Source organism: Lissotriton helveticus, chromosome 5_1, assembly GCF_964261635.1.
Source record: "Lissotriton helveticus chromosome 5_1, aLisHel1.1, whole genome shotgun sequence".
Taxonomy (NCBI): Eukaryota; Metazoa; Chordata; class Amphibia; order Caudata; family Salamandridae; genus Lissotriton; species Lissotriton helveticus.
The window spans coordinates 2,143,195,617-2,143,220,293 of record NC_136065.1 but is presented as its reverse complement, the minus strand read 5'-3'; the positions used below and the strand labels follow the sequence as shown (position 1 = coordinate 2,143,220,293).

The 24,677-nt window shown below is 48.0% G+C and overlaps 1 protein-coding gene across 2 annotated transcripts in view; it reads left to right on the top strand.

The window, feature by feature from the left end:
• The window catches only part of NUP188 (nucleoporin 188), a 761,473-nt gene that overhangs the window by 20,837 nt on the left and 715,959 nt on the right, over nucleotides 1-24,677 (top strand). The gene's annotated exons all lie outside the window — the stretch shown is intronic.

Sequence of the window (24,677 nt, the reverse complement as noted above, 5' to 3'; positions counted from 1 at the left end):
TTGTTATATGATTTGACGCAGTAATATGAATCGGACACTATAAGTGTCGGGAATTCGCGATCCGCATTATCTAGCGCCATTTTCAATGCTATTATTTCAGTCTGTTGTTCTGAATTAGTTTCTACTGAGTGTGTTTTTGTTAATAGAGGTCTTAGTTTACCTCCGCGCCACACTTCTTTTGTAATCTCACATGTGGGGTTGTATGCTTGTTCTCCCCAAACGGAGGGTTGAGCATGTCTGTCTGTATAGATTACAAAAGCGTATTGTCGTAAGGGCAGAATGTCGATAGGCAGAGGGAATGTTCTTTCATATTCTAGATTTTTCAATTCCTTTAGTTCTGGATCAAAGTAGTAGTATACTTTGTCCCTTGTAATTGAATTCACCCATTGTATCCATTCCGGATTCAATGTTGTTGTTGGTAAATTACAAGGTGTTGTTAGTGCCTCAAAGGCTGATTCTGCTGTTCTGATTGTGATATGTCTACCGTCCGCTTGATCTTTTTCTCTAGCTATTGCGGTTTGAACTGCATGAACAATGTTTTCTTTAATGCTGAATTTCTTTTCAGCTTCTGTGTACAAGTGTGATTTGAATGCAATTGGTACCTTTTCTCCCTCATTAGAGGTCAGGTATGTGAATCCGCATCTTCCTGGGATGACTCGAATCACAAGATTGCGTGTGTTATCACGTGTTTCTAATTTTGTTTTAATTAATATGTCTGTTTGTAAGGATCTCAAAATTTCTGTGTGTATTTGAGTCCAATTGGTTCTTTTAAAATCTGGTTTTATTAGATCATAAAGGGGTTTGACCCTTTCTGCGTAATTTGCGATGTATGTTCTTCCGAAATTTAGGAAGCCTAGAATTGACTGTAGGTTTTTTAGTGTTCTAGGTGCTTGGAGTACGGCACATTTCTCTAGGAAATTGTCAGCCAGGCTTTTGCCTTCACTTGATAATTCGTATCCTAAGAACAGGACTGTTAGATGGGCAATTCTGGATTTTTTAAAGTTGAATTTGTAACCCTCTGCTGCGAACCCAAGTATTATGGTGTTCACTCTCTTTAAGTGAGTATCCAAGTCATCATCTGTTAAGTATATGTCATCGACATAAGATAATGCTTCGTCATCGTATGTTTGTAGTAATTCCGCCGACAGAATTGTTTTTGAGTGCCATTTATTGAGAATGCAGACAAATATCTGCTCTCTGGTGCTATGTTTTGACAAAAGAATCCATTAGAGATGTCTAATGTTGTTTTGTATTTTTTGCGCACTATGTTATTCATTAGTGCAGCACTATGCGAATTTTGCACTGCAAAAGTTTTGCAACATGAGTTAAGGTGTCGATAATCCAAAACTAGACGATATGAATTGTCTGGTTTGGAGACCGGAAACAAAGGGTTGTTCATTTGTGAGGTGCAAGTTTCAATCACCCCCTGGTATTCTAATTGATCTAGGATTTCTTTTACCTGTTTTTTTAGCTTCTTGCTTAATTGGGTACTGTCTTTGTGCAGTAGGTTGTGATTTTAACTGGATTTTGTGAGGAGGAGAGTCCTCATCCCATCCTACATGATTTTTATATAAAGCAGGAGCTTGAGCTACTGCCCACTTTCTGGCAAGTGTGTATTTTTTATGAATTGGGATATGATTTGAGAAGGCAGGCATAATTATTTCTTCGCCATGAGGGCACTCCCTGACAAACTCTGGTGGCCAGTCTTTTTCAGCTAGAAGGATGTCATAGCCCTTGGAGAGATTATCCCAAAATAGTCCCCTTATTTTTCTAGTCTTATCCCCTTCTATACGTAAAGTTATTTCATATATTTTGTGAGGTTTGCTAACTCTGGTGACTGCAGTTTCCACTTGAAGATATTCATTCGTGTCCACTGTCTCCAGATGATTTATAAGGACTTTGCGAGCTATGCTCACTTCTGCTGCGCTGTCTAGCATTGTCTGAGCCCATTCTCCGTTTTTCAGTTGTGTCCTCAGTATTCTCGGCATTGTTAACTACCTTGATACTGGCTACCTTCTTTTTTGGAAATTGTAATTTCTTTTTTAGATGAGCAGGTTCCTTGTCTTTGGACTTGGCGTGCTCGTCTCTTTGTTCTGATCGTCCTATTCTTTCCGATTTCTGCGAGGAAGTCTGAAAAGATTGAGAGGGACGTGTATCAATGTCTTGATATCTATCAGGCTTTTTTATATTATCCCTATTTCTAAGGTTATATCTTTTCCCAGAGGGGTCACTTTGGGGTGACCTGTGTCTCTGGTTCGGAGATTTTTCTCTCCGCCGAGGAGACCTTCCTCTGGACTGGAATTTCTTTTCTTTAGGATTGGATTGTTTGTTTCCATCCCAGCTCTTTTTTTGTGATGTTGAATTATTATTAAAAAATATTTTTTCGGGTCTTTCAATCAGTTGTGGTTTTACTGGTATTCCACCTAAACTATCTCTACCTAGTTCCTCATAGGATTTTTCTATAATTCTGGCAATTTCAGCTGGTTGGTCTGCTATATCTGTCTCCTTTAACCTCTGGCGGATCGCCACGTTTGCTGCTTCTCCCTTTATGTTGGCTAATAATATAGCCGAGACCTGCTTGAAGTCTTTTAGTAATTTCATACCAAGAGTTAAAGCGGGTTCTGGACCGTATTCGTCTTGAATTTGTTTTAGCACATCTGGTATTACCGAAATGGATGGAACACCGTGCGTTTTTGTGTAAATGGAAGCAAAGACTGTACCCCAAGTGTCACAGTCCTCCACGTGTGGTGCGATTCCCATTGGAAGACAGATAGTCAGAATCCTGTGTTTTTCTAACTGGGTGGTGTCTGGAAACACAGCCTCTATTTGGGTGATTTTTTGTGCTAACCAGAATGGTATTTGTTCCCGTTTAGCTGGTTCTTTACCTAGGCAGGATTGTATGTTCTGTGGTGTAATTTTATTTGTGTTCCCCTGGTGAGGGGTCAGCTGTGGAATTTTAATTGCTGGTTGAATTGTTGAAGTCCGCATCACATATTGGACTAATTGTCTATGTAATTTTATTAATTGTTTTAGCTGTGTTAAAAGCTCTGCTTGAGACATCCCATTGATGTCTGGATGTGGTGTGTATCCGGCTAGGACCGGCCACGTTGCTCCTGGTCTACCTAAGGGACCGAGCCTGGTGATGTGATTATTATGTTTTAGGGCGCCATTAAATAAGAGCAGATGCTCTTGAAATTTAAGTGGTACTTCCACCTCCTCGAAAGGAGTGTACTCATTCGGAGGGTCCTCTGTTTTGTAATAGTGGAAGTACTTTGTTACAGCATTTGCTGCTGGAAAATGTATCCATGAATAATATACCTCTGTCTGCCGATATTCGTGTGCCTCAATCACGAATATGACTGTGCCACCTCTAGGTGTCAGTCCATTTTCTATAAGTTTTAAAGTTATAGATTTCCTCTTGACGACCGGGATGAGTATTATATCCTGGTCAGCGTCTTGCAGTGCATTATCAGCAGCTGCGAGTTCAGTTGCTATCCTAACTGTCTCTCTTTCATCATCACTGTCTACCATTTTACCGACAGGAAGGTTATTTAGTTTGTTTGCAGATCAGGTTTCTTATGGAAACAAAGATTAGATGCACAATATTTTGGAACAGTGTATCCTTCAACGTTGACTAAACCAAGAACCATACATAGGAGTTTCCTCCTGCGAGGTCTGGCGGATATTACCTTTTACCCACTCCAGACGTCTTTGGAGTATTATGGGAAAAGGGGTCTGAGTGAAAAAGCACGACTGAGTTACTCTAAATGTCTTACGTTAGTTTTATCGCCCTTCCAAACGTGTTGGGCGCCATGTAGTGTAGTTCCTATTATCCCAATAGGCTCTGCGCATTGGAATAATACCTTCATTAGTATAGGCCTAGACCAGACGTTAACTAAGTCTTCTATTGTCGATATTAGACTTAAAGTTTTGGGTTTGCCAGCTAGCTCAGAGTTCACTAGAAACTTTCTCGAATAGGCAAGGAGGAGTTGAACCTCCCTGGATAGACAAGAAGGGATTTAGTTTCTGACAACCATAGAACATGACAACTTTGCTCTCCCCTAATCAAGAGTGTATCTCTAGAGTCGTGTGAAAACAAAAGACGACTTATTTTACTCAGTCAGTACGTGCATTCTTAGTCTCACCAGATTGTAGAGAAAAGGAAGAGACGGGCGTGTTCAATAAAAGATGTTATTTATTGATCAGTCTCTTTTCTCATACAAGAGAAATGGATCGATATTATTGCAATACTTATGGTCAAGTAAAGTGCATACAATAAAAGCAGAAGTATAAAATAATACTGTAAAAACATTGATATGGTTTCTAAGCCATATGAAGGTTTAAAATGAATAAAATGAATACATACACATTTACATTTGACTAATCGTACTCAACTGGTGTTTCTAACTACGCCTACCCCGTGTACCTGACCTAAGCCTAATACGTGGGCGGGAGTAGAAAGTTACAGTTTAAGTTAAGTTTGTTTTGCCAAGTGACTGACTAAAGAATTCTCTGCAAGGGGTTATTCAGTTCTGTACCTGGAATCTAGGATGAATGAGGGATGGTATCTCTCGTCTCTGGTCTCGATATTCCAGGCTGCCTGCGAGGGCTACCCGGAAGCGCCGGAGCTGGATTTCTCGGCAGGAGAAAGGCAGCGTCTCGTTCTCAGCGCGCACGGATCGCCAGAGGTTCAATTGCCAGCGCGAACAACAGGGGCGAAAGCGAACAGCCCTGCCTCGTTCCTCTCCGTACCGGATACTAATCGCACCCTGCCGGTTGCTAAGGAGACAAGACCTTCGTCCAACTTCTAAATTGCACGCCTAAGCCGAATTTCTCCATCACCCTATCGAGGTACTCCCATTCCAGGCTATCAAACGCCTTTTCTATGTTTACTGACAACACGGCCGGCAGCATATCCACATCCAGTTCGCTCCCCAACACTCGTATGAGGCGGCGGATATTAATCGAGGTATTCCTAGTCGGAATGAACCCCGCTTGGTCCTCATGGACTAGCGCAGTCATGTGGGGCAGTAGTCTCGTGGCCAATATACGGCTCAAGATTTTATAGTCCACCGTCAACATAGACAGCGGTCTGTAGGAGGTCACATCACTACTCTCCCTCCCAGGCTTCAATAAGGGGACGACCAGCGCTTCTCTCATAGATTGTGGAAGGTGGCCCTGCTCCACCGCTTCGCTGTACACCTCCAACAAGCGGGGTGCCAGGATGTCTATGTATTTCACATAAAATTCTATAGGGAGTCCATCTACTCCTGGGGTCTTATTCCTAGCCATTTGCTTGATCGCTCCCCTAATCTCGTCCAAGGTTATAGCCCGACCCAGATTTTCAGCATCCTCTTCATCTAATTGTGGGAGCTGAATCCCTGCCAGGTAGCCCTCTATGTCCTGCGTTTCCGCTTCCAGCTGACTTTGATAGAGTGTCGTATAGTAGCTCAAGAAGCGCGTGAGGATCGCAGTCTGGGAATAGACCATTTCACCCGTCTCCGTACGTACACTCAAAACCGGGCACCCACCCGCCACCGGGTTCGCTAGTCTCGCTAGATGCTTGCCCACCTTGTTCCCTTCAGCATGAACCTTCACCATATATTGTCTATAATCATAGCTCTGCAATCTCTCCGTTTCCGTCGCCACTAGTTCTTTAGCCGCCAAGAGCTGCTCCTGCAGTTCCCTCCGCTCTGGTCTCTGCCTCTCTATGTCCCGCAGTACTTCCTCTGCTTTTTTAACATCGGCCAGTACCACTGTTCTTTCACCTGAATGTTTGCTAATGCACAACCCTCTCACCACTATTTTAAATGCGTCCCATTCTATCCCTCTAGTAGAGGCTGTCTCCGTATTCATTGTGAAATAGCGTTCAATGCCATCCCGAATTTCAGAGCTAAAGACCTGATCCTCTAGGGTGTCCGGGCGCAATCGCCAAGTGGGGATCGCAGCCCTCACTCGCTGCCACTGAAGGGTCACTAGGTGAGGATTGTGATCAGAGACGGTCCTAGCCAAGCACTCAGAGTGTGTCACCAGAGAAGCTAACGCGTGGCTGCACAGGACAGTATCAATCCGTACATGCAGTTCATGTAGCGCGGAAAAGAAAGAATAATCCTTTTCCCCGGGATGGTGCCCCCTCCATATGTCAGTCAACCCCCTTCTGTCTTGCCAATCCGCCCTCTGCTTCGCTATCCTGCGCACCTGGGAATCTACAAGTGGTGGGTGTGACCTGTCCAATGTTATGTCAGTGATTGAATTGAAATCTCCTCCCATTATCACCTGACCCACCAGAAAATGTGCCAACGACCCCGAGAGTCTGTCTAAGAATCGGGGCTGGTCCGTGTTCGGGGCACAGACACTACACAGCACCACATCCCTTCCATACAATCTCCCTTCAACAGCCACATATCTGCCCTCCGGGTCAATAACACTGTTCGTGGCTTGGAAAGGAATCCCCACCCTCACCCACACCAAGACTCCCCTGGCAAACGCAGAGTAGGCAGTGCCAAACACCTGGCCCCCCCATCGCCTCTGCAACGCCGTACACTCCTGTCTGGTGAGATGGGTCTCTTGCAGCAACGCTATCTGGATTCCACGTCTTACCAAATAAGCATGCGCTTTGTGGCGTCTGGACATAGTATGCTATCCATGTACGTTCCATGTAATACATTTCAGTTCAGGTAATGTCCCCATTGCAATAGTCCCTCAGCATCTCCTCCTCCAAATTTCGCCAGCCCACACCAGAACCATTGAAACCCGAGCCCACAACTCCCCAGACAACACCCAGCACCCTCCCCCCAGAACAGGACCCAATAACACATTATCAGTCCCCATCCAAACTTCCTCAACAAAGCACACAATTCTATCCTGCAGTAGTCACTTCAGGTTGCCTTAAGGGCAATGGGAAGGTTCAAGGTTGAGCATCATTAGTCACTAATGATCAATTTTTAAGTATGTTGACATGGTGCTCTTCTCGGTAGAAGACTTTGTTGCACTGTTTGATCAAAGTGTCCAATTATGGATTGGCCGTGCGAGACAGTGCACCACATGAAGTTGGGTTCAATGTCCCCCTGCCTCAAGCCATATTAGGATGTTAGTTCTCCATGTGAGGAGTTGGCCTGGTATATGCTGTCTACTAATTAAAGTCGGCACCTTGTACCAGCCCAAACAACCCTTATTGATGATTAGGTTAAAGACATCCTTTATAGAAAGCTATCCTAGTGGTAGCTGTGGAGAGCAACCTTCAGGCTAAGTCTCGAAGGAATGTAAAGCAGCTTGTTTTTCCAGATCAGAACCTCCTGAATGACCAAATGAAAGGAGAACCACACAAGTTATATAAAATATATGCATTTATTACTAAACACTCTACTAACTTCTTTATGAGATTAGAGCACAAGAAACACAATACTGAATCAATAGAACGATAGTAAATAGCACAGCACAATACACAGCGGGCTCCAGGTGGGAGACCGAACCATATACTAAAAAAAATGGTATTAAAGCGACTTCACTAGACACAGTGCCTAGAGCTCCGTACAACTCTATGGGAAAGTTGTGGTTGGAAAATTACAGTTTAAGGACACTTCGGCGAGGACTTCAAGCAAACCCTTTGGAACATAGAAGGTTCTAAGGTCAGCACCTTGTGAGTACTGAGGTTCCCATGTTACCTATCCCAGGGAAGCCGGGTACATAGGGGTCAAGTAATGTCGGACACCTTTGTTGTTTTCAGTGGCGTGACTCGAAGTGCTGCTGCCGGGAAGATGAAAAAGTGTCTGGGGGAATCCAAGCCTGGATCTGAGGGGAGAAGAACTTGAAAGCAGAGGGGACAGAGTCTGGGTCACTTCAGGGTTACCCGGGGCTCGGTAGACGAATGCCCACTGATTTCGGGTGCTTCAGGTGAGAAGATAGGATGCTTGACTCTGCAGCCACGGGGACCAGGAGACGTCGATGACTACCAAAGTCCGGAGGTGAGCTGTCCCACAAAGGATGTCGAGTGCTGGGGGTGGGGGGGGACCAGTAAGGTCCTGGGGACTCTCCAAGCAATGGAGAGTCAGGGCACATCTGGAGCAACCAGGGAAGCCCAAGGAAAGTCTGTTACCTTCACAATGACCCACAGGCCAACGGATCAGGGATCTCGAAGGGACCTCGAGCTGAATCGCGAAATACCAGCCCACGGAATACTGCTCGGGGTCCGGACTAGACGTAGCCCAAAGCACAGCCTCAGGGATTGCCACAAAGCATATGCTGCCGCAAAAGTACACAGTGCACAGGGGTTGGAGTTGCACGGTCCCCACGAGGGATACTGGTCTCAAAATTGCTGAGAGGTCAGATCAACCTCAGGGACACATGTCCTTTGTCCAGTTTCGCACCAGAGCAGGAGCAAATGGCTCCTGCCATCGGTTTGAGCTGGACTATGCACAGGGACACCAAATGTGCCCCCCAGTGCAGACTTTATGGCACTGAGTGCGCCCACCCAGCCCCAATACACAAAATCCTGTCTGGGAGGTGGTCACACCTCCCTGTGACAGGAAACTTATTGTCAGGCCTTCCTCTGCTCGAGCTTGGCTCAGCAGCCGGAGGGCCAGTCTGTGGCTGGCAGCATCCATTTTGTGATGCCCAGGTCACGAAAGCTGGTACTGGGTGTACCGGTGTTTCACAAAGTCCCTCTAGAAGGGTGGAATCATACGTACCCCACCAGTTACTGGCGGGGAGATATTCCAAGGTGTTTGACACCAAACATATGTTTCTAAGCAGGCATTATTTTAGTTAGCATTTACCGCAAGGTTATAATGCACTAAAATATATATGGTTGGCTGCATCACAGACAACCCCGTAAAATAGGTTCTGAAGGCTGTATAGGGGCTCTGCTTATGCAGGGGCACCCTCTCACTTAAAACCCAGCACCTTGGAGGAGGAGCCACGCGCCGGTCCAAGATGGCCTCGTACGAGCTCTGCTCCGCCGACCCCTTCCACCAGCCCTACTATCCTGGCACTGATCCTGGTGTTAGACCCCACCGCCTGACAGCGGAATATAAGCGATGCTCCCTGCAGCGATCCCGGCCCCTCTACAACATCGGGGGCCGGAGATACGCCGCTCGCCTCCGGAGCCGGGGGCTTGAGTGATAGCAGTGTGGCCGGCACTCAGTTCAACAACACCGGGGCCGCAAACCGTAAGTCGCCGGTCCGGCCCCGGCGTCTGACCATTGACAGCTGGCGGCCGTGCATGGTGGCGCGGAGAAGTGGAGTGCAAGTCTGGGCTAATTTGGGAGGCCCCCCGCCTCGCCTGGTGTGGGCGTGCTGCCGGCGGGTGGAAATGTACATCTATTTATTTGTTTATGTTTTATTAGTATAGATCGATTTCTCTTTTCCAGTGATTCTTTTTAAAATAATGAAGAAGGCTTCATAGAATGGGATAACTTCTCTTTTTCTTTGTTTTTAAACCAAAGGCAAGGTTTCACAGAATGGAAGTAAGTGAATTGGTGCAAGGGCCTTTCTGCTGATCGTTCATTCTTAAAATATTCAACAATGGAACGACACAACATTTTAATTATGAAGAGAGTTTTAAGTGATAGAGAGGAATTTAGTAGCTGGGGCTCCAGACAGCAGGCTGTACAGAGCTGTAATCCCCTCCCATCACTGAAGGCTGCAGTGAGCACATCTAGCTTTCACTTGGCAGGATTGTCGTTATGCCTGCTGACGCAAAAAGGATCACACACACTTGTACTTAAACACCCGTTCTGTTCAGAAGGGTATATGGGTGACCCGTGCCCCCTTTGGTGCTCGGTTAAGCGAGAGAAAGGTGGATGATAATCAATATATTAATATAAGGAGAGGTTTATGATTATCACCACCATATTACAATATTTGTGAAGCTCACTATTCTGGTAAGTATAGGTGCCACTTTTGTTTTTTCATGTTTAGGTCTCGCCTAAGCAGCGCGCAAGCGCTGCTTAGAGAGACCTCCTGGCATCGCTCAGCTTTTTTGTTAAAACTCGTGCATGTTTTGCACTGCTTTCTATGGGCACTTGTGCACGTTTGGCGTTTCCCTTGCGGGAGCGAGCAGCGGCGACATCAGTTGGCAATTATCGCGCCTTGCATTCTCGCCATGGGGTCAGGGCTCATTACCCTCTCTTTCTGAGACTGTTCACCAGCTGTCGCTCTCGCCATGAGCTCTACCTTATTACCCTCTATCTTTCTAAGACCGTTCAACCATTCTTCCTCTTGCCATGGTCTCAGTCTCATAACCCTCTCTCTCAGACCGTTTAACCAGTCGTCACTTCTGCCATGAACTCAGCCTCATTACCCTTTCTGAGATCGTTCAACCACTCTCAGCTTTATTACCTTCTATCTTTCTGAGACAGTTAAGCCAGTCGTTGCTCTTGCCACGGACTCTGCTTTATTTCCCGCTCTCTTTCTGAGACCATTCAACCAGCTGCCGCTCTCGTCAAGGTCTGTCTCATAACCCTCTCTCTGCGACCGTTCAACCAGTTGGTTTTCTCGTCATCGGCTCAATACATTAATTCTCGTCAGTTTAGGAATTTGACGCTGAACCTCATTGTTTTCCGTCCCTCCCAGCTAATGGTATCGAAGGCCCTTTCTGCTTCAAGTGATGCGAGAACTAGCCGGTCGTACTCTGAGCAGCCTGATATATGACCTGTGTAAGGCATCAGGCAAAGGATAGTAGTCCTACACTGGATAAATCTACACCCGTCCGGGTGCACCAGGTCTCTCTCAACTTTGCTAAGCCTCTGTGTAGATCATACTCCATACTTTGACCTCTGTATTAATCATTGATATTGATCTGTATAATGTATGATTCGATGGGTCACTGACAGGTTTTAAAATTGTACAATGTTCATAGAATGTTTTTCTGTTAGCATGACCATTGGTGTACTGACTAACGAAGGTCATGTGATCTACATCGGGTGTGTTAGCCTGAGCATAAAGGGGCGTTACATATTATTTAAAGGTATAATTATGGTCTGTTTCTGAACTGAGTGTGCCATGGATTCCCATCGCAGACTGTATTTGGGGGTTCCGTCGGAGCTACCAAACAGTGTGCCGATTTGCCTCCTCCTCTATCTAATCTTTGTATTGTATGCTTGTAAATTTCGGGTGTCCACTTAGTCTCCCAATCTGGGTTTTACTTCCACAACTTGTTACTTTTTCTCAGAGTCATTTATTAGCTTCTTCTGTATTCTCTGTAAAGTATTGTCAGGATTTGACATGGTTTGTTCCAAAGGTATCTTTCTGCTCTAGATTCTGTGGATGCTAGCCTCCCTGATTACTAGGTGAAATGCTTTTTTCCATTCTGTCACTACGGTGTTCCATTTTTGTCAAATAGTGCACTGGCCTCTCTTTCATATTTTGGGAGAAGGTAGGGTCTTGGAGCGCCTCCATGTGTAGATGGCAGGCATGTATTTGTGATCCACCGGAGCAAGACACCTGTGAAGGTGAGTGATCTGTCTTAAATCTCTCCTGGTATTATGGATTCATGAATCTACACATTTCTGTCACAGAATAACATATAGTCCACTCTACTGTGGTGTTAGTCTTTGTATAGTAGAACTGTTGTCATTCAGGTGGCCGCCCCGACAGTGATTTTATTGTTACCTCTCTAAGCTCTTGTAACACATTTTACTTGGGCTTCACATTGGCCACATGTCTGTCCATCAGGCTGTCTACAGCACTATTGATATCACCAGTCGACCTCTGGCACCATCCATGGCAGGGAGTGCTGCCTATCAAGCTATTAAGAGAAACAAATTGTATATCATCTGTTTGGTGCTTGCATATTGATAAGACGTACTTTACATAGACCCTAATGTATCTATTCTCTTTTGCTATTTTCTTATGTTGAGTTTGAGTTTGAGTTTTAAATTATTTATAAAGCGTGCGTTCACCGGAACGGTTCCATGGTGCTATGATAGACCAAGTCCTCAGAGACAAAAGTAACGGAAGGGGGACTAATGATAATTTATTGGGGGAAGGCCTTGGTGAATAAAAAGGTTTTTAAAGCCTTTCTAAAAAGTGAATATTGGGTAGTACATCTGAGGTGGGCTGGGAGGGAGTTCCAGAAAGTGGGGGCAAGGGTGGAAAATTTAGAGCCTCCCCACTTTTTCCGGCGAAAGCGGGGGATGGTCAGCAGGTGTTGGGAAGAGGAGCGGAGTTCCCTGGTGGGGGCGTAAAGTTTGATCTCTGACGAGATAAACGCAGGAGCTGAGCCTAGCTGAGCCTGAAAGACGAGGCAGCCTACCTTAAATTGAGAGTGTTCATGAATGGGAAGCCAGTGTAAGGATTTCAAAAGGGGAGTAACATGGTGAGATCTGGAAAGATTGTAAACCAAGCGAGCTGCTTGGTTCTGAACCAGCTGCAGTAGTCGTACGTTGTAGGCGGGCATGCCGTGGTAGAGGGCATTGGCATAATCCAATCGAGAGACGACCATAGCCAGGGTTATAAGCTTTAGGGCCGTGAAGGAGAAGAACCGGGAGACCCTGCGGATAGTGCGGAGAGACAGAAAAGAGGAGGAGACCACCGAGCTCACCTGAGAATACAAAGTGAGTTGGTCATTGAGTTTGATGCCGAGGGTTTTAACAGAGGGGGAAGGGAGGGAGGGGGCCCAAGAGAAGGGGGCCAAAAGAGGGGGGACCAGGGACTGGAGCAACCACCTGTCAAAACCAACTAGGTTTTATCTGGGTTTAGTTTCAGGTGGTTGTGATTCATCCAGTCCCGGATGAAAAGCATTGTGGATTGAAAATTAGATTTAGAATCAGGGGAGTGAGAGAGAGAGAAAATGAGCTGGAGGTCATCCGCATAATTGTATACGGATACCTCCATTTGCTGAAGTGCAAAGATGAGGGGGGCAATGTACAAGTTAAATAGTAAGGGAGAGAGGGAAGAACCTTGAGGAACCCCGCATAGCAACTTCCGGGGTTCGGCCGAGAAGTCTCCCAGGTGGACCGCTTGGGTGTGGCCATTTAGGAAGGAGGACAGCCAAACCAAGGCCGTGCCACCGATCCCCGCCGCCCCGACACGGGAGAGTAAGATGGAATGGTCCACCGTGTCAAAGGCGGCGGAGAGATCAAGTAGCACCAAGGCCTGGGGGATGTTTGTGTCTGATCCCTCTCTAAGATTGTCAAGTACTGAGAGCACGACTGACTCGGTGGAGTGACCGGGGCGAAAACCGGCCTGGCGAGGAGCTAAGACATGGTTTTCTTCCACGTCGGTGGTGAGTACTCTGGTAACATGTCGCTCGGAAGGGGAGCAGGGAAATAGGGCGATAGTTGGCAGGGACAGAAAGGTCTGCACCAGGTTTTTTGAGAATGGGGAGGATTATTGCGGTTTTCAGAGCAGGGGTAACCATGCCCTGGGACAGGGAGCAGTTAAGGAAGGTAAGCGGGGGAAGTGGACAACACGTGAAAATGCGACAGAGAACATGGGCAGGGCATGGGTCAAGTGGAGACCCGGATTTAACCAGAGGCAGGAGGGAGAGAAATGATTCCTCTGTTAGTAGAGGGAAAGAGTCTAGGCAAGCCTCTGTAGGGGTACAGAGCGGGGTGAGGAAAGAAGGGGAAGGGGGGGATATTAGCTCTGATTGTTGCAATTTTATCCAGAAAGTAAGAATTCAGGGAGTCGCATAAAGGTTGTGAAGGGGAAGGCTTGAGGGTAGTTCTATCGGAGTAGGCCAGTTTGTTAACAGTAGAGAAGATTTCTCTGGGCTTATTCTCCGCGACTAGAATTTTAGAGGAAAATTATCCTTTTTGGTGGGAAAAATAAGTTTTTTATATTGCAACAAGAGGGAGGTGTACTGAGCTTTGAGAGTGGGGCAGTACTGGTGTCTCCAGGCCCGTTCTGCTTGACGAACTGAAAGTTTTAACAATTTCAGTTCATCGTTGAACCAGAGGTTGGAATCGTTCATCCGTCTAGAGGGGACCCGCCTAAGTGGGGCGATGGACTCACCAACTGAACGAAGCCAAGAGTTGATGGCGTTGGCTTGGTCTGAGGAGGACAGGCCAGATGCGACTGGACTGGAAGCGGGAAGAGAGGAAGCTAGAGAGGCTACATCCACCTGGCCCCAGGATCTTACCCAGATATTTTTAGGGTGCGAGGGCTTGGTGGGCGGGCCGATTTGAGAGGAAAAAGAGATCAGTGAGTGGTCAGACCAGGGGCAAGGGGAGACAGATAGGGACGCAATAGGACAATTGAGGGACCAGATCTGGTCAAGGGTATGACCTTGGGTGTGCGTAGGGGAGTGAATGTGCGAGATGAAGTTAAGGGAACGTAAAGTTTCAGATAATTCCTTAGAGGTGGGGCATTCAGCTGGATCAGAAGGCCAGAAGTTGAAGTCGCCCAGCACCAGAACAGAGGATTTATTAACTGCTAGGGTGGCTGCAAGTTCTTGGAACCCGTCAAGAAAGGTTTGAGAAGGTTGGGGGGGGGACGGTACATAAGCAGACAAGTGAGGGGCACTTTAAGGGAGAGTGAGCGAACCACTAGGAAGTCTGATGTGCCAATCGGGGGAAAGCTGAGAGGTTGAAATGGCAAATCCTTCCGGGCAATCAGGGCGACACCCCTGCCTGATTTACCGGTTGGCCGGTCAGCTCGGAGGACGTAGTAGGTAGCAGGGAGAGATGCTAATAAGATGGGAAGGGAGCTATCACGAAACCAAGTCTCCGTAAGAAACAGGAGGTCCGGTTTGTGAAGATCCAGCAGGACAAAAAGTTCATGGCAGTGCTTGACTGCAGAACGCGTGTTAAGGTAGTAAATGGAAAGGGGCGTCTGCCTAGGGCCGGCCTGGGGATTGGAGCAGGAGGGAAAAGGGGGGGGGGAGCGGAAGCGGGTGCGTTGGGTCGTGAATAGTGGGAAGAGCAGCTGGGATTGTCAGTCCCAAGTTATTGATGTGGGTGGTCAGGGAGGCCTCGATAGACCAGGGGCCTTGGAGAGCAGTAAGTTGTGCTAGTGAGTATTGTAGAGGGCCAGGATAGCGGGGTGGCCCAGGCACTGGGCACGGTCGGTCGCGGACGGACGCAGACGGGCTAGCCTTAGGCGCGCCTTCGGTGCGCAAACGTCGCGCCCGCTGCGCTCGTCCGCTGCGCGTCCGGTGAAGGCACATAATTTATGGAAGGTCAGGGAGAGGAAAGGGGCGTGGCCTCAGTGAGGGGGCGTGGCCTCGGCGCTCGCCAAAGTGGCGGAAAGGGGTGAAGGTGCTCGGATTACCTGCCGCAACAGCGTTGACTCGGCTGTGCGGGGACCCGGAATCAAGTGCAAGTAGGTTTTTTAAAGTCCAAACACAATTTTAAAAACAACAGATTCAGTAGTGCAATTTTAAAAATATCAATATGTCCGCTCCCGGCTTCCGCCTCAGGAGGACTCGAAGAGCATTGAGGAGACGCTTGTATTCAGCGTCTATATAGCGCGCAGGGAGGGGGCGTGGCCTCAGTGAGGGGGCGTGGCCTCGGCGCTCGCCAAAGTGGCGGAAAGGGGTGAAGGTGCTCGGATTACCTGCCGCAACAGCGTTGACTCGGCTGTGCGGGGACCCGGAATCAAGTGCAAGTAGGTTTTTTTAAAGTCCAAACACAATTTTAAAAACAACAGATTCAGTAGTGCAATTTTAAAAATATCAATATGTCCGCTCCCGGCTTCCGCCTCAGGAGGACTCGAAGAGCATTGAGGAGGCGCTTGTATTCAGCGTCTATATAGCGCGCTGGGAGGGGGCGTGGCCTCAGTGAGGGGGCGTGGCCTCGGCGCTCGCCAAAGTGGCGGAAAGGGGTGAAGGTGCTCGGATTACCTGCCGCAACAGCGTTGACTCGGCTGTGCGGGGACCCGGAATCAAGTGCAAGTAGGTTTTTTAAAGTCCCAACACAATTTTAAAAACAACAGATTCAGTTGTGCAATTTTAAAAATATCAATATGTCCGCTCCCGGCTTCCGCCTCAGGAGGACTCGAGGAGCATAGTTGAAAGGGTACATCAGGGGCTATCCAAATTGTGACATAACTACCATATGATGAAGTTGCTTATAAGATTCTCCTTTATTTTTGCCCTTATTCAGTTCTCATTGCAACTCCCAAATGACTCTTATACCGATAACAGCATAGCTAGATCAAATCCTGTCGGCAGTGGTCTAAATTTTTGAAATGTTCTACACTACCTAGTCTGTTACCCAGTGGCTTTGCCCTGGAGAAAGGAGTGGAAGAGAACTAACAGAGCCTCTGCTCCTTAGATAAAGCGATTCCTCTAAGGAAAGTGAAGGATAGACCCAAACGTGCAGCCCCCTGGTACTCTAAAGAACTCTGCCAGCTGAAATTGTGCTGTAGACAAGCTGAGAGAACATGGAGGAAGCACTATCTTGAGTCAGATAAAATCCTTCTAAAACAGCTGCTCCAGGGTTATAAAGCGCTGATAAAAGACGCTAAAGCTAAATTTTTAGAGGTTACGTTGGCACATTCGGCTAATAAGTCACAAACCCTCTTTAAAATAATTAACAATTTGTCCAACCCTGCCTGCGCTACTAATAGTATTCCAGCTTCTCAGGCACTCTGTGACTCCTTGGCCTCTACTTTTGAGGACAAGATATCTGCCATTTTGAATGGACTGTCTGCCTCAAGTGCCTCTAACATCCAGACTACTATAGAATCGCATTGTCTACAGACTCCAGTTGACACTGGGGACTGTATTGCACATACGGTGTTATCCAGCTTTACCCCTCCATCTTTCGAGGACTTTTGTATATTGGCCAATAGTGTATCAGGCTCTCCGCTGGACCCATTGCCACATAAGTTTTGGAAGCTGTTCCAAACGGAGCTCTTCCCTTTCTTATACTCAATCTGCTGTCAGTTTCTTAGCACTGCCACTATTTCTTACAGTTGGAAATTGGCGGTGGTATCCCCTTTATTAAAGAAAGCCACACTGGACCCCCCTCTGTACCGCGAACTACAGACTCATTTCCTTACTGCCTTTCCCAATTAAGATCTTGGTAAAATATGTTACTAAGTCTCTTTCATGTTTTATTGAGGCAAATGTTTGTCTAGATGTGGCCCAATTTGGTTTCCGGCTGGCCCACGGCACGGAATCAGCACTGGTGGTTGTCTTGGATGACCTACGTTCGCGTGTCGACAGTGGTCATGCAGCATTTTTGGTGCTGCTCGACATTTCGGCCGCGTTCGACACGGTGAACCACTCTACTCTGATCAGAAGGTTGGAAGATAATGGAGTGGTGGGTGCAGCGCGGGACTGGCTGGTCTCTTATCTCCACAATGGACATCAAGTAGTGAGTCTGCCTCCATTTAGGTCTGGTATTAGAATGGTAGGGCATGACGTTCCTCAGGGGTCCGCAATCAGCCCCATTTTATTTAACCTTTACCTCTGCCCCCTGATTAGGTTGATTAAATCCTTTGGTATTACCGTAATAAACTATGCCGATGACACGCAACTTATCTTCTCTTTTGAAGGTAAGGATGCTGTCTCTACAGAGACCTTTCATCGTTGTATGTTAGCCACTGCGGACTGGTTGAGGGAAAATTCCCTTCAGTTTAATGGATCAAAGACAGAGGTGCTGCACTGTTCACTAGACAAAATTCCTCGCCCACTGCCGGTGGATTTCTGGCCTCCCGATACCACGGCCTTTGTTGAACAGCGGACGCTGCTCGTAATTTGGGTGTTATTTTTGGCCCACATCTGCAGCTGGATGCTTTTGTGAATAAGACCATTTGCACTTGCATGATGCTGCTAAGAATGCTGCGCAAAATTCTCCCCATGTTACCTGTGTCGGCCAGACCTGAGGTAGTGTGTAGCATCATACTCAGTAGGCTTGATTACTGTAACGCACTGCTTCTTGGTGGCCCTAGTTCTCTGATTAGACAATTGCAGCGGATCCAGAACATGGCAGCCAAGCTGCCCCTTTCCCGGGTGCGTTCTGCCTCGTCATCTTTGGCACTCAGGGACCTTCATTGGCTGCCTATATATCAGCGGATCTGCTTCAAGGCTTCTTGCATTGTCTTCAGAGCACTTCATGGTATGGGGCCCATTGCCCTTCGGAATGTATTTAACTGGTATTCGGCAGACAGACTTTTACGCTCTTCCTCTGCATATCTGGTGGTTGTTCCCCGAATCCTGAGGACACGGATGGGAGTCCGTTCCTTTGGCTTCACTGCTACTAAACTATGGAACTCTCTTCCACTCTCTTTACGGAATCTGAACAAATTGTCCCTCTTCAAAAAGGGCCTGAAGTCCCATCTCTTTCCTAGGGCTGCGTGATCCTCTCTGCATGTGATGTGATTTGAGTCAAAGCGCCAGGATACCCTCTGGGTGACAGCATGCGCTATATAAGTCGATATCTGTAAGGATCCTGTTCGCGCTATATAAAACTTTGAATAAATAAATAAATAAGTACATCTTACATACATACATACATACATAATTTGTTTCTGATGTCTAAATACCGGTCTCGTGAAGGGATGTTATCCCCATCTGATAGCGTCTTAGATATGAGAATACTCTATGCCTTTTGGAATAACTATTTATCCCATGTAGATTCAAAGTATCAGGTTGGTGTGTTGACTGTCAAAGCTACTTTTCCCTCTCTTGTACATGGTGGTTGTCGCACTGGAAGTATGTTCCTCCTCTTCTCCATATACATAAGTTGCTCATTGCTGTAGCATGTTTCTTTACTGGTTCAAAATAGATCTTCCAGCGTGTAACTTTAAAAACAACCGCCTCCCTCGGGCGGCCACATTACAGTGAACTAATGACCATCCAGTCATCGTTTGGGTGCTCCCCCTGGTTACAGAGCTACCAAACGCCTGCCCTCCCTCACCTTCTGTCCGGTAAAACTCTTTAATACTCCTTTGGACAAAACAAATCGTGGTACAGGGTGAGTATATGCAGGCCTTGACTCTGGGGCTTGAGTGTGAATCCTCCTCTGTACGGACTGCAGTAAAATTCTGCCCGCCTGTCGCTCTAGTGAGAGATCACATCATCCACTTACTCAGTAATGACTACCACGCCACTATAATCTCCCCTTGTTACTCACCTATTAGTGTGTCAGACAGATATTGCCTTGTGAGTCCCTTCAGTGACCCCACCTATTTACGTACTTCAAAATTGGAATCTATGACATTTTGTTGCAATTTGTATACTCGCGAGTACCAGCACTTTAAGTCCATTTTCTTGTTCTGGTTGACAGTTGGTGTCCTTGTTTGTTCACTCGTGTGTACTCCTTTCAGTCCTCATCAATTCCTGTGCCTGGAAGTCTTGAGAATCTCCTCTGTAGATTTATCTAGGTATGCCTCCTCTACTCAGTGTGAGCCATCAACGTTGTACCACGAGCCTGTGATCCCATTCTTGTTGTGCTTGCCAGTCACGTTCATGCAATGAGGCCAAAAGGCCGGAGTCTGCAAAGATGAAACACACTGAAAGAGTGAAACACATGCATTGGGACACAACTACACCTGCAGCTGAGAAGAAGTCACTGCCACAGTGGTGTGGAGGACATGTGGGACTAGGATAAAATACATGAACGCTTACCCCAGCCACCCTTCCCCAGCTCATGTCTCAGAAATTTGCATTTGTTTGAAGTTTTAGTAAAGAAAAGAAGTCCTATACCAACAGTATATACAAAAGGAACATTTGCAATGTAAAAGGTGTGGCATTTGCGAGAGTTTAAACTATTGGCATTGTAAACGGCAATGACTTTTATTTATCTGTTTTGATAATTAACACAAAAATAAAAAGGCATTGTCATTTACAATGCCAATAGCTAAAACTCCTATAAATGTGAGACCTATTTCACTTCAAAGAAGCGGCCGCTATTGTCCCGGGCTGCTTGGAAAGTGAAAGCGCACCTGGCACGCTGAATGTTGCAGGAAAGCATGTCCTGCCTGCAGTAGCAGAAACTCAGTAAAGAAACTAGTGCTTACAGACGAAAGACATACCATGTAACAGAAGTAAAAGGGCCAGTCCTCATGGGAGGTTACAAATGAAGACAAGGCGGTACTAAGGAGGGACTAACAACTCTATTAACGAATCAGAAGCCAGCATTTACAAAGGTCAATGACACAAGCCATTGAAAAATATGGGTGGAGAGTGGGAGGAGCTTCAAGTCCATGCGCATGCCCTGCCAAGGCTCGACCTAAAAAGGGGTTGCGTAGCAGAATTACTTTACTCGTTTCTTGGGAATGCGTTGTAGGTGGTATGAGCCTAATAATGAATCTGTATTTAAACAAGAGGCCATCTCAAAGCAATCTGCACATCCCTCTAATGGGACCTGTGTCATGATGAGCACCAACAGACCGCAATCATGCATAGCAACCACTGAAGTATTAGAGAGGCTGAGGTGATTCATGTTTATTGGAGCATAGGTGAACCAGACGTGGCCAGGTCTCCGCAGTAGCATCTGCTGGATTTAAGAGGAGGTGGGGAGCAGATTTCTGTGGGTCTCGATGCAGGCAGGGGAGATCTGCATACTATTCATGTTGAGTGATTCCAGCCAGGACTTACAGTTGGAAGCTCTGGCCCTTCCCTATTCCTGCAACCAGACTATTCGCCAGTAGCAAGGATAAAGCTGCAAACCTTTGTTTTAAGTTGAATACGGCAGGATATCACCCCAAAGCAGAAGTACCTTCTTTCCAGAAGGATTGTACAGGACCTTATGACCATACATATCATTGTATTGTTTGGTGTGCCCTGGCATTGTGTATTATGGCCTGGTGTAGTGTGGTGTGCTATGGCCTATCATTGTATGGTTTGGTATACCCTGGCATTGTGTATTAGGGCCTGGTGGGGTAGTGTGGTGTGCTATGGCCTATCATTGTATGGTTTAAGTATGTTCTGGTACGGTAGGTTATGACCTGTCTTGTACTATGGCATTGTGTAGTCTGGTGTGGTAAGGTTTGTCACCATGCACCCCTTAAGCTGCGGGAGGAAGCACAATAGTAGCAGTAAAAGAAGCAAAATAATTGCTATACAAAATGTTCTTTTCACACTAGAAGGTTATAAACAATTTAAAACACGCCCTGCTTTTTTGCATGTAACATTTTAACCCTACTCAAGACATACAATAAATAGTGCACAACGGACCAAAAAAGGACTTTGTTGCAAACTTAATGAGTGATTACTTAATAATGATGGCTCAAAGCCATGAGTGGGTTTGTAAATGATTGTTAAAAGTGGCGCTACCAACCTTTGGGCTGCTAGTGGTGATATGCTGCACCCCGTGTAAAAGGGTAGAGGATGAAAAGCAAAAAGGAGCGAACACTAACACGGAAATAAACAGTGTAAACAAAAGCGCAGAGAAAAACCAGGATCAAAAGAACCCAAAAACATACGCTTTTAGGAAGAAAAAAATCCTCTGAGACGGGAAGCAGAAGCAGTGGAACAGCACTACCAAAAAAGGAAGCAGTATTTGGTCCGGGATGAGCAAACACCCAAACAGGAAGTGAAGCCATTACATTTTGACCAAACAAGAACCAGCGAATAAGAGTGATCATGAAGCTGACGAATGGCAATCAGTGGGCGGGCTCTAAGATCCCTGTATGTAAACAAAATGTCTTCAAGCGACAGTGCATGCTCTCTCATGCCAGACCTAATATGTGACGGTACTCTAAGATGAGTGTCGGTGGGCCCCACCGAGTCCAGTGGTACTGTGGCACCTGGACACCAGCAGTGGGCAACTCCAAGTCATGCAACTGGAGCCCAGTACCCCGTGTCTGCCCTGAGCCCAGTATCCCCTATCTTGAGCCCAGTACCCCGTGTCTGCCCTGAGCCCAGTATCCCCTATCTTGAGCCCAGTACCCCTGTTTGCCCTGGTGCCCCATGAACTGGTCTCCACAGGGAGCGGCTCAGCTTCTGGCGACGGGGGGTGCAGGCACAGTCATGCCTTCAGCATCTTCTTCCTCCCAAGTGTTGGGACCATAGGTGACCAGTGCTGGGGTGGACGCAGAGAGCTCCCCATGGCAGCCCCGCTCCCTGCAGTCCTATGGGGCCCTTGGAGGCCGAGGAAGAAACATCAGTGGGGGTTCGGCCCCGTTCTCGAGCCATAAACTGCTTTTCTACCCCCTCCAGTCTCTTAACTCTCAATGTTACTATAAAATAAATACCCAGTTATTAGTAGCTGTTTAACAAAAGACATCAGTGGATCGCTAAAGAGCCAGAAACACTTGTTCCCCCGGTGGGGACGCACAGCTCTGTGTATGTTCGAGCCTCCACCTTTCCTTGCCCTTCTGGTTTGTGGGCTGTGTGGGATTTCAGAAATTCCTGCCTACGAGGCCTGTTGTATTTCATCAGAAAGAGCTCTATTTTTCCTGTTCTCCCTACAACAACAGTGTTATTACATCGAGAATGTGTAACACTTGTTGTTTGCAGTGCTTAGAACCTGCACGAGTGTTGTATGGAGCGCTCAAACATGTATTCATGTCAGCTCATACCTGCTGATGAAAACACGCATACAATATTAGTTAATGCACGTCTCTCCTTTCCTGAAGAATCGCTTTTACATGCATGTGCACGGTGCTTCACATGTATAAACCCTCTTCCTAGTTTCCACTCGGATCATATCTGCTCGTAGAGGGGATCAGGCGACCGAGCAGTGACCCTGAGATAAACTCCTGTGCTCTGGGTGATAACTGCAGGCGCTCTCGGTGATCACTGCAGGCGCTCTCTCAGTCATGCTGTCTTTCTGTGATACTTAGCTTCCCTCGAGTTAACCCCCGAATGGGAGGGAGTGGATTCGATAACCTGTTGACGAACACTCCCTTCCTCTCGCTGCCGCTTGTGTCCAGTAAGAATATGTACACTCACTTGTTTACTGACCTCAGCAGCTCCTTTCATGGATGTGTGCTTCGCATTAACAAGTCCCCTTCAGTGGTCCTTCATGAAAAAACCTTTGGCCTCTCTAATGCGGCCACTATATATTTATTTCATCTCTCCTCAGTTGTTCTTTCTGCTCCTAGAGCTCCCAGCTCATGGCTGTCCTCCCAGCTCATGGCTGTCCTCCCAGCTCATGGCTGTCCTCGCAGCTCATGGCTGTCCTCCCAGCTCATGGCTGTCCTCGCAGCTCATGGCTGTCCTCCCAGCTCATGGCTGTCCTCCCAGCTCATGGCTGTCCTCCCAGCTCATGGCTGTCCTCCCAGCTCATGGCTGTCCTCGCAGCTCATGGCTGTCCTCCCAGCTCATGGCTGTCCTCGCAGCTCATGGCTGTCCTCGCAGCTCATGGCTGTCCTCCCAGCTCATGGCTGTCCACCCAGCTCATGGCTGTCCTCCCAGCTCATGGCTGTCCTCCCAGCTCATGGCTGTCCTCCCAGCTCATGGCTGTCCTCCCAGCTCATGGCTGTCCTCCCAGCTCATGGCTGTCCTCGCAGCTCATGGCTGTCCTCGCAGCTCATGGCTGTCCTCCCAGCTCATGGCTGTCCTCGCAGCTCATGGCTGTCCTCGCAGCTCATGGCTGTCCTCTCAGCTCATGGCTGTCCTCCCAGCTCATGGCTGTCCTCCCAGGTCGTGGCTGTCCTCCCAGCTCATGGCTGTCCTCCCAGCTCGTGGCTGTCCTCCCAGGTCGTGGCTGTCCTCCCAGCTCATGGCTGTCCTCGCAGCTCATGGCTGTCCTCCCAGCTCATGGCTGTCCTCGCAGCTCATGGCTGTCCTCCCAGGTCGTGGCTGTCCTCGCAGCTCATGGCTGTCCTCGCAGCTCATGGCTGTCCTCCCAGCTCATGGCTGTCCACCCAGCTCATGGCTGTCCTCCCAGCTCATGGCTGTCCTCCCAGCTCATGGCTGTCCTCCCAGCTCATGGCTGTCCTCCCAGCTCATGGCTGTCCTCCCAGCTCATGGCTGTCCTCGCAGCTCATGGCTGTCCTCCCAGCTCGTGGCTGTCCTCCCAGGTCGTGGCTGTCCTCGCAGCTCATGGCTGTCCTCCCAGGTCATGGCTGTCCTCCCAGGTCATGGCTGTCCTCCCAGCTCATGGCTGTCCTCGCAGCTCATGACTGTCCTCGCAGCTCATGGCTGTCCTCCCAGCTCGTGGCTGTCCTCCCAGGTCGTGGCTGTCCTCGCAGCTCATGGCTGTCCTCCCAGGTCATGGCTGTCCTCCCAGGTCATGGCTGTCCTCCCAGCTCATGGCTGTCCTCGCAGCTCATGACTGTCCTCGCAGCTCATGGCTGTCCTCCCAGGTCGTGGCTGTCCTCGCAGCTCATGGCTGTCCTCCCAGCTCATGGCTGTCCTCGCAGCTCATGGCTGTCCTCCCAGCTCATGGCTGTCCTCGCAGCTCATGGCTGTCCTCCCAGCTCATGGCTGTCCTCGCAGCTCATGGCTGTCCTCCCAGCTCATGGCTGTCCTCGCAGCTCATGGCTGTCCTCCCAGGTCGTGGCTGTCCTCGCAGCTCATGGCTGTCCTCCCAGGTCGTGGCTGTCCTCGCAGCTCATGGCTGTCCTCCCAGCTCATGGCTGTCCTCGCAGCTCATGGCTGTCCTCCCAGGTCGTGGCTGTCCTCCCAGGTCGTGGCTGTCCTCGCAGCTCATGGCTGTCCTCCCAGGTCGTGGCTGTCCTCCCAGCTCATGGCTGTCCTCGCAGCTCATGGCTGTCCTCCCAGCTCATGGCTGTCCTCGCAGCTCATGGCTGTCCTCGCAGCTCATGGCTGTCCTCCCAGCTCATGGCTGTCCTCCCAGCTCATGGCTGTCCTCGCAGCTCATGGCTGTCCTCGC